This window comes from Varroa jacobsoni, unplaced genomic scaffold, assembly GCF_002532875.2.
Source record: "Varroa jacobsoni isolate VJ856 unplaced genomic scaffold, vjacob_1.0 scaffold_402, whole genome shotgun sequence".
NCBI lineage: Eukaryota > Metazoa > Arthropoda > Arachnida > Mesostigmata > Varroidae > Varroa > Varroa jacobsoni.
The window spans coordinates 103,594-112,546 of record NW_019213304.1 but is presented as its reverse complement, the minus strand read 5'-3'; the positions used below and the strand labels follow the sequence as shown (position 1 = coordinate 112,546).

Sequence of the window (8,953 nt, the reverse complement as noted above, 5' to 3'; positions counted from 1 at the left end):
TCAGTGTCCCTCAAACAATGTAACAAGAAGCGAGGTACAGTTGTTCCCCTTATGGCAGTAAAACGTTGAAGGTCCGGATGTCTCTGAGACGACGGTTATAGGCTAACACAGATGTAGGGGTGGCTTGCATTATCTACATAACAGGTACTTTCTCTACAAGGTCTCTCCATTTGCACAGCGATCTATCTCTAAAACTGGCAAGGGCAGCGGAAGTAAGTGCACGCTCTGCAACGTCGGCCGCTATGTTTGCTCGCTCCATGGTTTATTTTATGTTCTTCGGTTCTTTTTTATATGCTACTTGAGACGGGAAAAGACGGAACGTAGGCTTCTATCTTCGCACGACAATCGGCTGTAGCCTATATATATAAGGAAAAAACTTGTAACTGACCTAAACAGAATCAGAGCGATGGTGAAACAACCGGATCCATGGAAAAGAACTCGAAAAAGTGTAAGTATATATATATATATATATATAGGAAAGAGTATAGGTATAAGCAAAAGTACGATGTTAGAAGATGCCTGTATAGCATTTAAGTATGTAGTTTGTGTCAACCTAGTAAATGACCAGTTAGGCCAATGCGTACGAACAAAGCACGACTTTGAGATTGCTTTTCGTGTCTTGTTAATTCAAATTAATAGTAAGGGGCATCCGCTTACTTGACCCCCGACAGAGGGAAGGGGAACGAGGCAAACGAGTCTCAGAAAATGCAGAGAAGCATACCCACTTTAACCCTGGCACCCGCTATTGTCTGAAAATTGTACTTTGGCATCTTGAAATTTTCTGAAAACGCTTTTTTTTTTGTTTATCTTGTTTTTTGTATTGTTAAATACCGGCGAGAGGTGGTATTCTTAAGTACGGATAAAAAATGGGAACAAGGTGCAGGGGTAAAAGCATTATTGCATAATGGACGTGAATCAGGGTAGGATAGGAGGACCCATGCAGAACAAATGAATTGCGTATATACTAGACATGAGGAACAGGTTATATCTAAGCACGGGCACGGGCAGAAGATACCTGGGGAGTGAATAAAGCGTGCCCCCATCTAGGGCAAGGTGTAGTTGTGAGCCGGTTCGCTAAATTCTTAATTGCTTCGTTTTTTATGCGAATTATCTATAAACATTATATTATGTGAAAAATGGATCATGACCAGCGTTAAGGGAAATTGACTAGCTATTGCGTGTAGCAAGTATATAACACGCACTCAGAGGTTTAATACATAAGCAAGACTTTGTAGGATCGAAAGTGAGATTGATGAACTGTGACAAGTTCCTTTTTTTTAACTGTAAACATGGACACCTCGAACATGGGCGTCTTTAATCAATGTTTATGGTTGTGTTGAAGATCTGACGATGTAAACGTAAAAAAATGTTGGATCTAAATGCGATCGGTGGGTTGAAATGTCACTAATTTTCTGGCGTTTAACTTAGTGCAAGACTTCAGCTGCTGCAAATGTACCTTCATTAAGAAAATTATCATAGTCCATAACATATAACAGGTATATGTTAATTGCTAGGTAAATCCCTAAATAAATATTTGCGTTCGGGCAACCAGCGTCGTAATAAACATTTTACCTATCCGCGAGTAATAACGAAACAAAATTATTGGGTGTACGTAAGGTGTATATCGAATATTGAGAAGTATCAGGATGGCAACATGCATGTTATGATTTGAAACCAACTTGACAACAGGATCAAACAGATGTTATGCGAAGCATGCATGCAGTGTTAAGGGTTGAAATGTTACATACGTGCACAAACGAAACATTTGCTTACGTCATCGATCATTTGGTAAACCACGATGGCTTGTCATGGTAGCTATCATGCTTAGGATAGAGCAGAACAGAGCTAACCTGCGATAAATAGAATGTAACTTAAACACTAAGAAATCTAATAGTTTTGGCAAGGTAAGTTAAGCGGATCGGGCAGGCCGATTCCTGTTGGAGAGGCATGTCATCTCCGCATAACGTACTATTTTTTAGCCACGACTTGCTGATCAAACGCCTAGTGTTAACAGACGAACACAGGTGTTCAGTCAAGCGTTTTCTACTCGAAGACGACATTGTTTTCTTTAACGATTGATTTTATAGTAACGATTAGTAGGAGCAACGTCCGGTTCTCGAGTCTACTTTGTCTAAGAATCCCCCTGTTTCATTTCTTTCAATTTTGCTCTCTCGGGCTAGGGTATTTTCTGAATATTGAATCGTTCTATGTTTGTCTGAAAAACCGATTGCCTCGTCGAGACATACGATACGTCAGGGGCTAAAATTGACGTTTGCGTTTGGGTAGAAGGAAAGTGGCGGGCTGAGCTATCGGTTGAAAGTGTATGATGTAGATTCAAAGTGCTTAAAACGTTGCACAGATAAGTTTCCGCTAATCATACGCTATAAGAGGATAAATAACAGGGTGTTAGAGTAGCGGGAAGTTTTAGCTTAGTTTTTAGTTTATATAGCATGAACATCGACAGCTAACAAAGGCGAAGTCGCCAGGATGATGGAGACACATAACGTTTTTGACGCGATGGTCAGTTTGAGGGCAGATTGAAGGCAAACATTTTGCATGAACACTAAGTAGCGTCGGAAACCAACTCTAGCAGCTTACGCTAGTTCATAGTTGGGTGAAAGGCATGTGTTTAATCAGAAGCAATAGTAGTCGTCTTGAATGGGGCAAGCGATAGTGGTACTGAAAAATAGCGTAGAGTAGCGAGCGCGTCGGACGCGGGTTGAGTTTTGTGCACGCATCTAAAAAACAAATTATTCTTCTAGACTGGATGCCATCGGTTCGACTTTGATGGACAAGCGTGCTGAATCCATTTGTTAATTTTCGTCAGAATGAGGCAGTCGATATCAGCTGTTCAATGGAGTTATTGGGTGTCGTCCCTAGCAGAAAATACCTTTAACGCGCGATTTCGTACTCGAAAGAGTCTACCAATAGAACGTATGTTCTAATAAAGCCCGCTGGCTGAGACTCAAACTAAAGCCTTTGGATCTTCGTGCAAGATCGCCAATAAGATGTATATACAATAACAATAGCATGCATGTTATTAATCATATTCTTATATACTCTATGAAATAGTAACCACGCGCATACCTGTCTACGTTTTATCCATGTATAAGAACAGCTTCGATAAAATCGAATGACAATTAAACAGCATCTTCGAATGAACCTTCGCGCATATTCGATTGTCGAGAATAACAGACGCTGCTAACAGCTGGCAAGCGCAAAACCAGCGCAGGTTTATATCAGTAGTGCTGGCATGGACTAAGGCCGGAGTCAGGCAAATCCTTTCAAATTGTTCTTATCTCCATTCCATTCCTTGAATGTATAGCTCGGCCATTGATTCTGCTGTGATTCTTAGAAGGCTCGGGAGGACTTTTCAGCATCATCGTACCAGCCCTGAATGTTGTATGTTATAAAAAAAAAAAAAAAACACCAGTAGCAGAATTCACTAGTAATACTAGGTGGGTCAGCTAACACATAAGGCTTTGATTATTTGACCGAACCACATCAGAACAAACCATCCTCTTAAAGCAAGCCATGCATATCCACCAACTGGGACGACTCTATCTACAAGGTGTAACGTGGTCGATGGCCGCCAACCTGCCTTGCTGCTAGCAGGATTGCCTAGCGAACACACAGCGCTCAGTCCAAGCCAGTGCTCTCTTGACGAAACATAAGTACAAAACGATAGGGTCGAATTCACAGTATGGGGCCCGGAGTCTGAGCAAGCCGACAATAGTGGGTCCGAACGAAGGCGGGTTCGCCCTAGCCAACAGCAGCATAGAGAAAGAGGGAGAGAGCTGACATATTGGTTTGCCAAAAGAGTCGTAGTTTGTTCGCTGCATGGAAAAGGCGAATGGGCCTCCCGGATGGGACCGTTGTAGTGGAAGCGAACAGAACCAAGAAGGAAAGGATGACGATGTATGAGTCATGTGGGCGGGGGCGCAAAAGAAAATTACAGTCGGTGAAGCGACTGTTGTCGGGTTAAAAGGCCAAATGAAATTATGGGATTGGAGATTAGCCAGAGGCGGCGGTGGAGGCAGTACGAGTTACAGACCGCCGCTCTCTTCCCTCAGGAAGTGATCGAGCGGCTGGAGTGAAAAGGCAACATTGTGTTCTAGTTTCCACTGCATTGTTACCCAAGAAACCCCCCCACAGTTCCTGCTTCCGCGCAAGTAGACAAGGCAAGCTCTTAGAGACCTGGGACGGGAAGCCCGGAAAGTTTTATTTCTAGACACTCCGACCAGCCGACGTTCCTGTATCCTTCCGCTATCGTTTTTCCTTGTTCCTTCTTACTCTTTGACTCTTTCTGCACCATCGAGGGTAAGGATTTTGGCCAGTTGGCTATACAGTAAAGCCGTATAGCTACGCCACGTGTGAGATACGCGGCTTCAATATGTTGCTTGGCACAATATACAAATAGGCGGACTCTACATGCATGGGACAGCGGGTGATATCATAACGGTGGTATGGCTAAGGCTAGTAAACAGAGCCACGTTTGTTACACTTCCATAGGGGTTCATTTTCTCTTACAATAGGCCAATTTCCCTCACATGGATATAAAGAATAAACGTATGCTGATTTCGAGGAGGCATGAACGCAAATTTTTTGGTTTTTCCTTAGCGGCCTCTCCGGAGCAATGGTTGGGAATAAACTTCAAATTTAATACTACTGCCTTTCTCGTTGCATATTGCATAACACCGAAACAAAAATGTATGAATGCAATGAGAACAATGGTTTCTTGGCACCATGCATTCGAAATTTCTCCCGTTCCCCAATTAGTCATCATTATCACTGCAACTTTTCAATACCATCATTAAAATCTCCAAGAAAACTGTAGCTTTCGTGTAGTCCACTATTATCCAAGTCCACTCACATCGTAGACAATTTCTCTATCGTAATATCCTTTAAGTTTTCGGCAACCAAGTCTCATCGCCACTCTCGGCGTTTCTGAATAGTCGTTTTCTTACGGCCCAACTTGTTTTTATATGGCGTCAACTGCTATAGTATGGTGCTCTAGTTGCCTCGGAGTTCCCTTTCGTCCCTTCCCGAGCACTGGTGAGCTGCCTGCCAGTAGCTATGCTACCGCTACTGCTCTTTGGTGCTCTAGCACTCCGACGACGACAACTTTGGTCCTTCTCGTTCTTATCCCCCAATTGCCATTGCCCTCCCTATTCTCCAGCGAACAATAGCAGATAATGTGCGCGGAGCGGCGCGCTTTCTGGTAGATTATCTATTTTTAGCGGGTCGAACGGACGAGGGGCTCCGCTGGGCATGAGTTGGAAGACTACACGTCGGTACAGTCACTCGAAGAGATGGGCAGGGAAACCCAAGGGGCAGCTAGACACAGGGCCGGTGACAATCCGGGGCATTGCTGGAGGAAGGGGACAGAGCTAGCAGCTGGGTGCTACTGGGGATGGCTGAACGAGACTATCGCTGAAGCTCGTTTCGACCTCTGGCAGAGTCAAGTCGCTTCTGCTGCTGTCCAGGACGTACAACTACCACCACTACTAGTGGGTGTTAGTAGAGGAAAGGATCGACAAACGGGGGTAAAGTCTCGGGGGCTATTTGGGATGTGCGGAGCCCGTAATGGTGGCAGCGACAGCAGCAGTAAACTCGCAAGCGATGACATGATTATCAAAGCTAATTTGCCGACGTCGAGAACACTAAGTCCAGTGTCGATTCGACAAAGGCTGGATAACTGGCTGACAGCACTGAGAGACGACTAGCTGACTCCCTGCCCTCTGTGTCAACTAGCGTGTGTTCCTTTAATGCAGCACCGACTGGAGCCATAGCCATCCGGATCCTATCCTATTCGACGCTAGCCGAAGTGTGCGGCCACCGCTTCGCCTGTTTCTCTCTTTTACCTTTCGGTTGATTGACGACCCCCATTGAGGACTATGGAACTCCATGAATGAGGCACGAATGAGCTGACCCCAAACTAGCGGACGGCGAGTCAACAAGCTCTTTGAACCAGCAAGTTATCGAACCTACCAACAAGCTTACTAACGAATTACGAATAATCAACCATATTATTAGCCCGTCAAATTTCAGGTCGGCCCCAAATCCTCGCTCTAGAACGACTCCAATATGTCAATGATTGGTAGAGACTTTTATACAACTAGAATGGCCCTAGTAAGCACTTGAGCATTTTGAGTCGCCGTCTCGTTCATACTTTGGTACATCAAACAGAGAGACCTGCATGTACTGCCTATTGTTACTTCCTAATGGCTGAAGACGGGCTAAATGAATGACGAACAGGTAATAATCAGAAAGTCTGGCGACGGTAGCTCACAGTTGACGTGTTGCCAAACAATTCGGTCTTAATACAAATGTGGAAGTCTGTTTCGTGAAGCAGGAAACTGGGCGAGCTGAAACTTTCATAAACGCTACACAATGAAAAGGATTAACATTTCATGTCGATTAGACACTGCCTAAGTTAAAATAAGCAATGTCATTATATACTTTGTTATATGTCGTCCAAACTATAATCATGTAACCCGTGGACGAAGTAGTAACTCAGCCTTGCCAATGATTCGCGGGTCGATACACAACTAACTATCGTTTGCGCAATTGATTCCTAATTGCCTGTTCACCTCTTTCCCCATACACACACAATGTCCGCCCCACGTTTTCTGAGGGTGAGTACCGACGGCACAGAATTTGCGTCCAGGAACATCCCACAGCAGTCTGCCAGTCAGCAGTGTTTATGCTAGCGGCACGTCACGGTGATGTTACATATCGGCATAGATTACTCCAATTGCAAGTTTTCGTAGAGAAAGCAGTTAATGGCCAGAAAACCTGGCCAAACAGGTCCGACAGACTCCAGAGCAAGCCCCAGCTGAAATGGCTCGGTAAAGGACATCATATTTGTATTGGCTTGATTCTCTGACCAGCTACAACCATCGGTTCCTTCATAGGTGCGGTTCCCATTTTAGTCCCCCAACAGTATACAATACTACCATGAGTCTGACGCCACTTTAATCTTCCCGGGACACCTCGCCAGTGTCGTCTTGATACGTCGCTAGTGGCGCTTTGTTGATGACATTTGAATTAATCACTGTCATTCATCATTTGCGGAACACAGTGAGAGTAAGAAGCACGAGGTCCTGGTAAAGGTAATGCGCGCAGTTTGTGCTATTGACAAACCTTGGTTCCTTATCCGTTCGTATGTCCTATCAGAATTACAATACGAAAAACAGCGGTATTCTCAGCAATAACCGTATTGGGCTCTGTGTATATGTATATTTGGCTCAGAGTGGTAGGATTTTGTCTTAACTTAGAAGTAAAGCTATCCCCCCCCCCTCCCCCAGAGGTTAGTGCGACTAGTAAGAAATATAGCAAAAGAGTGCCGCTTAAGACAGTCTGTAGAGGATAAATTTTTATATTAAGAATTTTTCTGATCTATCTAGTCATGAGTAAGAGGTAAATGAGAAGACATGATATGGAAAATGAGTATATACCCGGAACCCCGGGGAGCGCCCCTGTTAACAGTGATGCTTGGTCGGTTAGGTTGAATCGAACTGCTTGCACTGCTGCTCCCTTTCGCATTTAAGCGTCGAAAAAATGTTTTCAGTTAGTATTGCTGCATCTTCCCACAGCGGGGGTTTTTATATTTAGATTTCTTATGGTTTCAGTGTGGTTCTGCTAAAAAGTAGCTTTTGAGGCGTTCATTACCCCTGCGTGCTAACGTGTTCTCTACACTTTTAGACCTTTTACTTGACTTTTAAATCTTATACATGGATAATCACAGAGAACAATCAAGCGCAGTAAACTATCAGAAAACATGCGGTGAACTAGTGGTCTCCTTATAGATGATAATGTTACAGATCTAGTAATTAAATACTGTAGAATAATGCATCATAATGGTATTGGCAAGCAATTCGTATTTGTGTGGCAGTTTGAAGTGGCAACAAAAAATTTATATTTATTCTGTGAACTAGTTCTACACTTAGAATCGCCGTACGCGAATTACCTGAGTCATCCTGAGCAGTCCAGCATTTTTAAAAAAACTTCTCAGCGTAACCGGTTGCCTAACTAACTGCGTTTCTTCCCCAGTTCATTCTTTCCACACCAGTGCCTTCGCTCCACCACGTGGTCCTCGTTGGAGCGAGCAATCATACTTTGCCCCTTTCAAGCTTCAGTGTTTCTCGAGAACTAGCTGAAAGGCCGAGAGGCAAGTCAATTCGACCGGAGCTTTTACTTCTCCTAGCCTGCCGTGGCCGGCATACTTTATTGCCGCGCCAGTGCCATCACCATCTCTCATTCTAAAGTTGCTCGTCGAGCCAGTTAGCTATAACCCAACGAAATCGGAGCATACTAGACTGACAACTAGCCCCTGTGGCATACCCCTTTAAGCTCAAGCCCCATGCTTCTAGTCGTCTTCGCGGTGAAGCGTATTCACCCCCATCCCCTAAAAAGGCTGCGAAAGACACAAATTCTGCGACAACCGAATCTACGTTTGTTAGGAATCCACGGTACACAAGGACTCTACACAAACGGGAGTAGTAACAGCAACGGCAGCAACGGGCACCTCGCAAAGGAAAAGAACGAAGAAAATGCTATTCTGACAACGGTTGCGACTACCCCCCGAGGTCGAAATGCTCGTTACCTCACGCTGAGATACACTTGGTAAGTTTCAAGGGTCGTCAGCAGCCTCGAGATTTAGCGACTACTTTTACGCTACCCATAAGAGGACAAAGACGAACTGCGTAAGAAACGGCTCCCTGAAAGGCGGGCATGCAGCCAGCTAGTAGTTTGAGTTTGGACTTTGTGACAAAGCTAGCCACCAAGCGACAAAAGCAGCGAGAATTTTGCTGGCAGTAGCAACTATACGCGTTGTCACACTTAACAAAGAAATTCTCGTTGCCTTTCGTTCGGTTTTATTGGGGCCGATCGTGCCAGACACCGCAGCATTTGCCCTTTTTCCGCCCTCTCTATCTTCCTTCAGTACCCG

The 8,953-nt window shown here is 44.5% G+C and overlaps 1 protein-coding gene and 1 long non-coding RNA gene across 9 annotated transcripts in view; both read right to left on the bottom strand.

The window, feature by feature from the left end:
- LOC111260123 (uncharacterized) overlaps positions 1–3,411 on the bottom strand; it is a 17,380-nt gene extending 13,969 nt beyond the window's left edge. The window contains exon 1 of the long non-coding RNA XR_002680110.2: positions 3,088–3,411. This is a non-coding gene — a long non-coding RNA (uncharacterized LOC111260123). The remainder of the gene's footprint in view (positions 1–3,087) is intronic.
- Glut1 (Glucose transporter 1) overlaps positions 1–8,953 on the bottom strand; it is a 171,264-nt gene that overhangs the window by 67,068 nt on the left and 95,243 nt on the right. The gene's annotated exons all lie outside the window — the stretch shown is intronic.